This window comes from Panthera leo, chromosome D3 (genome assembly GCF_018350215.1).
Source record: "Panthera leo isolate Ple1 chromosome D3, P.leo_Ple1_pat1.1, whole genome shotgun sequence".
Taxonomy (NCBI): domain Eukaryota; kingdom Metazoa; phylum Chordata; class Mammalia; order Carnivora; family Felidae; genus Panthera; species Panthera leo.
Window position 1 is genome coordinate 70,297,933 of NC_056690.1, and position 5,782 is coordinate 70,303,714.

The window sequence follows — 5,782 nt, forward strand, 5'->3', positions numbered from 1 at the left end:
ATAGTGACCATTAGAGTGATAATGATCGTTTTCACACTTACCTATGATAGACTAGATTCTTTTTTTTAATGTTTATTTATTTTGAGAGAAAAGAGAGGGAGTGTGTGAGAGAGGGAGAGAGAGAATCCCAAGCAGGCTCAAACACCTCTTCCTACCTGCCCGGTTTTTTAAGCATATACTGGAGCAGCAGCACTGTCCAAGAGAAATAGAACGTGAGCCACAAATGCAAACCACACAGATCATTTTCGATTTCCTAAAAAGCCATACCAAGAGACAGTAAAAAGAAGCAAATGAAATTTATTTTGAAAAATATCTTTTATTTAACTCGATATATCTAAAATAGTGTCTTTGAAAGTGTAATCAGTATAAAGCATTACTGAGATTCTGTTTTTCATACTAGGTGTTTGAAATCCAGTGTGTTTTACACATACAGCACATCTTAATTCGGAGGAACCTTATTTAAAGCATTCAATAGTCCTATGTGGCTGGTGGCTGCCATATTGGACAACACATACTAGAGACCCAGGATATCCTTGGGAAGGGTACCACTGCACAATCATGGCTCGTGTATAATCAGAGAGAGCAGGGTCCTCACAAAATAGTATGTGGAATTCTTAGTTATTGACTGGAGCAGAGAGAAGTCAAGGACAGGACAAGAAAAGCAAATTCAAATTCACATGGGGGTGCCCAATGCTGAGCAGGGGGCCCACACTACAATTCTCTGCCTGGGTCCCTGGTCTAAGACAGCAGGCTAAGGGGCTGCAAGGGGTATTAACACACAGGACTGAGAGCCCCCGGTGAGCAGGACTCTCAGAGGAAGGAAGAAAGACAGGGAGCCTCGGGGCCATACAGAGAAGTGAGGAGTGCCTCACGCTTGCCTTCATCCCCCTTCAGCAGGCCTGCCGACCTCTCCCCTAGCTGTAATCCCGTACAGAGCACCTCTCCTCCCAGGAACATTCCACAGTAGCCTTTATGCCAGGCTAGCCATGTAAGCAGTCTTTCGGGCAGCACCTCCAACTGGGATCCCGCAAAAAGATGAGCAGATCTTACTATCAAATGCCTCCTTGAAGAGATCAGAAGAATACAAAGGAGCTGGTTGGTCAAGGGTCCTGAATGCTAAGACTGTAAGGAGGGGTCAGAGAAGGGACTTATCCCCAGAGCCCAATGGTTACCTGTCAAATCTCAAGTGCCGTAGGGGGAAAAAATAGAAGAAAAGAAAGGAACCCTGGCTTTATTGGGCTATCTGTTATGGTGGGATGGAGGTTGTTTAAAAACAGCTCCCCTGAATTTTCTAGCACTGTTTGAAAAAACAGGTTCCTTGGGAAGAGGTATGTATTTGGAAGAGTTTTTCTCTATGCAGGTACCCAAACATACTTTGTATTCACACACACACACACACACACACACACACACACACTCCACAGGTTTTTGGAATTAATGGCATTAGTGCTGAAGAAGTTAAGCAAAGCAATACGCTTAAATCTCGTTAGAAAAGACAGTCTGATGGCATGAAGGGCGGGGGGACAGAGATCCCAATTGACCACATTTGCCTTCCTTGCAGATCCTGGGCCTATGCTAAACCAAGTCATGCTGTTACATAGTTTTAGAAAGGGCAGGGCAGCATGAAGTACTTGAAGTTCTTCAGGCAGCCTTCAAACCTGCTGTAAGAGGTGATGGGCTACAGCTAATAACCCAGCAGAGAAGCGTGAAGTCTCAACTGAATAATTAACGTTCACCAATGGAGCTTACCTCCAGTGAAAGGTGTATTCAAAAGAACAAGGAAGTGTGTCTAATGGGCACCTGGAGGTGGTTGTGTTCATAACAGGGAGGGAGCATTAAGTTTTGAAGCCAGAAATAATTTCCACGACCTCACCACATATATCCAAGCAGGAAAATCCCATCCTAGCCAACCCTTGCCTCAAAAAAAAAAAACCACATATGATATGTTGTCCGCCATGTTTTTCTACAAGGCATCACACAGAGCTAAGCTGTATGTATTCCCTTCAGTGGAGCCAGGGAAGGGCTGGGAGGGTGGGAGAGTGAGCTGGAAAAGAGGCAAGGATGTCAGTTGGGGGCTTTTTTGTTTGCTTATCTTTAACGGTTGTTTTATGCCCACCCATGAAAAAAATGTATTGCTGCTTTCATTAGTTGAGAGATCACCATTTAATGATCTCTTACTAAAGAACTCTGCAAGTAGAAGTCTGGAAGCTGAGCTCTCTGCCGTGGACTGCCTGCCCCTTGCCACGCCACAGGCTCCAGCTCTAGAAAGGCTTAGAAGCATAGAAGGTAAGATTTGGATGCGCCTTAGAGTGTATCCCCCTTAGACACTTCCCCATTCAAGTCTGAGAAGAGAAGTGCCTTCTCTGAAGCCAGGTGGGGACAGTCTTGCAACAACACTGGGAAGACCAGAAGTTACCAGGCTTTGATTTCTCAGGCAGACTTCATTTATCAACATGGAAGTTTAATTCATATTTAATGAAAAATCTTGTAAAATTCCAAATGTTGAACCTACCTCTCCTTTTCTTGGGAAAGGTAAGAGCGGGGAGGTTAACCAATAGTTTTGCTGAAGTATTATAAACACAGTAGGGCAAAGGTCTTTTAAGATTAAACAGATTGAACCCTGCATATCCCATTATCTTCAAGATAAAATCCTTTCTTTGTTTACTGATAGTTAATGAGAAGCAACACTTGCAAACAAAATAGGTTAACCATCTAATCAAGTAACCCCTGCTTAATATAGGAAATTGTGTTTGCTCTCTTAAGTCATACAATTTTTGTGTATGAAATTGAATCTGCTCACCAAAGTTATAAAATGAGCTTATTAGCTTTGAGTTAATTTAATCCATGACTCTGCACGTTGTGTAGATTTTCTTGCCGGTCAGAAAATCTTGGATCCCTGGGTTTACTCTTCTCAGGCTTGTAAAGGTCTAGTAAATAAACTGTCACTCTAGCAGTTTTAAACCCAAACAGATCAAAATTTTCATTTTTTCCTAACAGAGTCATAAATATTTTGAGTTGAATTTGATCCCAATACTAGAGTAGTCCAAAGCAAGAGTGCCAGGTTTTCCACAATTTTTGAATGTCACTCATCATATCTTATCAAAAAAGTTTATGTGTGGCTCAGTTGGTTAAGTATCAGACTTCGACTCAGGTCATGATCTCGTGGTTTGTGTGTTCGAGCCCCGCATCAGGCTCTGTGCTGACAGCTCAGAGCCTGGAGCCTGCTTCGGATTCTGTGTCTGCCTCTCCCCTGCTCTCCCTTCCCTCTCCCCCCTTCTCAAAAATAAATAAGCATTAAAATTTTTTTTTTAAGTTTAGGTATAACTAAATTATACAGGGGTACCTGTTGTCTGGAGAAGCATCCTGATGTAGAACATTATACCTGATATTCCTGTTTTTATATTTTTAAGATTTTTAACATTGATTGTTTATTACTTAAAATTTTTTTAGTGTTTATTTAGTTTTTGAGAGAGACAGAGCCCAATGCGGGGCTCTAACTCACAGACCATGAGATCATGACCTGAGCCAAAGTCCGATGCTCAACCGACTGAGCCACCCAGGCGCCCCTTGTTTAATTACTTTTTTTTTTTTTATTTAAAAATTTTTTTTTCAACGTTTTTTATTTATTTTTGGGACAGAGAGAGACAGAGCATGAACGGGGGAGGGGCAGAGAGAGAGGGAGACACAGAATCGGAAACAGGCTGCAGGCTCCGAGCCATCAGCCCAGAGCCTGATGCGGGGCTCGAACTCACGGACCGCGAGATCGTGACCTGGCTGAAGTCGGACGCTTAACTGACTGCGCCACCCAGGCGCCCCTGTTTATTACTTTTAAACTGGGGTCTGTATTAATACTGTATTTCATTCTTCCCATCCTGTCCTTTGTATAAATCAGCTCTACTACTCAGTGCTACCATTTAAATAAGCACCCTCCTTCTTGGGGTAACTGTACAGTTTACACAGACTGTCCCATCTGATCATCAGAGTACCTTGGGTGGTAGGTTCTGCCTCCCATTTTACAGATGCAAAAACTGAGGCTCTGAGAGGTTATGTGACTTGATGAAGATAACTGGCTAGTAAGTGATAGAGTCAGGGTACAAAACCAGGTCTTTCGACACCAAATCACATGTCCTTCCAGCACACATAATGTCACATTTGGGGCTGAGCCCCAAGGAGACTATACCTGCCTATGTAGTCAACACAAGCATGTTGAAAAGCACCGGATTTCTGGTCGCATTTTTGCCCAGGCAGAGGCATGTGCCTCTAGCAGCATGGCTTAGGAAATGACATTTTAACTCTCTGATCTACATTTCTGAAAAACATTTTCTTCTTGTGGGGAGACATTTGGGCTATTACCTGGTTAGCATTTGCAAACTGCTGCAGGAAATTCATTAGCTTGAAAGGAACATGATTACAGTAATCACACTCAGAAACAGAAGGTGGGGCGTTAATTATTAACAAGAGATCACCCAAAAGATACAACACAGGATTATTAACGGAGCCAGTGGGACTGTTAGGATGGAATGAACAGAGCCCATTTAACCAGCTCTGGAGCATAAAAAGCCACTGCTCTGAACATTCACAACAGCTCTGCAAGAGCCCACTGGGAGAGAACAACTTGCCATTCTCACTTGGTTACGATTCTCATTCTTATTAAAATACATTGAGCCTTTCTAAAGCCTACCATGAGATGCCAGTTTCAAGCTTGGTCAAGGCACCGGTATTTACAACTCAATAAATTCGATCATTCTTCATTGAACACCCATGCGTGGGCAAGGCTCAAAGCTACCGTCCTGGGGACCTGGAGAGGAGCAAGAGGCAGAGCTGACCCTAGCTCTACAATCATTCATTGGGGAGGATCAAGATGACACTCAAATCCCGACCGAAAGCCAGAAGGGGCCTCGCTGAAGACCCAGGCAGCGTCATGAAGAGAAAAAATGGTACCCCGAGAGCTGATTGGGGTGAGGAGCAAAATTAGCTAACATTTGCTGGGCATCTTCTATGTGTCAAGTGCTGTGCAAAGTGTTCAATGTTATGTAATTGAATCTTCGTAGGACAGCAACTCTGTGAGTGGGATTATTACGTTCATTTCACTGATAAGCAAACTGAGGCTTGGCAGGCTGTCTTACCCAGGGTCATCCAGTAAGTGGCAAAGCCAGATCATATCTGGGAGGGCCTGATTCCGGGCCCCATCCCCTCAATTGCTCTGTTCTACCTCTGGAAAAGAAGAACATTTGGAATCAACCCAGGGAATGGTGGATAGAAACAAACAGAGAGGGAAGCATTCCAGGAAGTAGGAATTTAGCCAAGGGAAATCATAAGTTGATGTCCATTACGAAGAATCTTATATGTCAGGCTTGGGAGTCTGCTTAACTTGATAAATTAAAGGCACCTTTGCAATATCAAACCATCTCTCTTCAGTAAACAGGGATGCATATTGAGTCTTTCTAGAATCCAAAATATTTCAGGGTGCCTGGGTGGTTCAGTTGGTTAAGTGTCTGACTTCAGCCCAGGTTTTGATTTCACAGTTCATGAGTTCGAGCCCCACGTCTGTGCTGACGGCTCAGAGCCTGGAGCCTGCTTTGGATTCTGTGTCTCCTACTCTCTCTCTGTCCCTCCCCATTCACGCTTTGTCTCTTTCTCTCTCAAAAATAAATAAACAGTAAAAAAAAAATTTAGAATCCAAGGTTTTTCTAAGAACATTTAACATAAAAATAAATACAGGAACAAAAGACTTACTCTACTATGGTCAGACTGAAAGAATGTAAATTCAGTAACATAAATA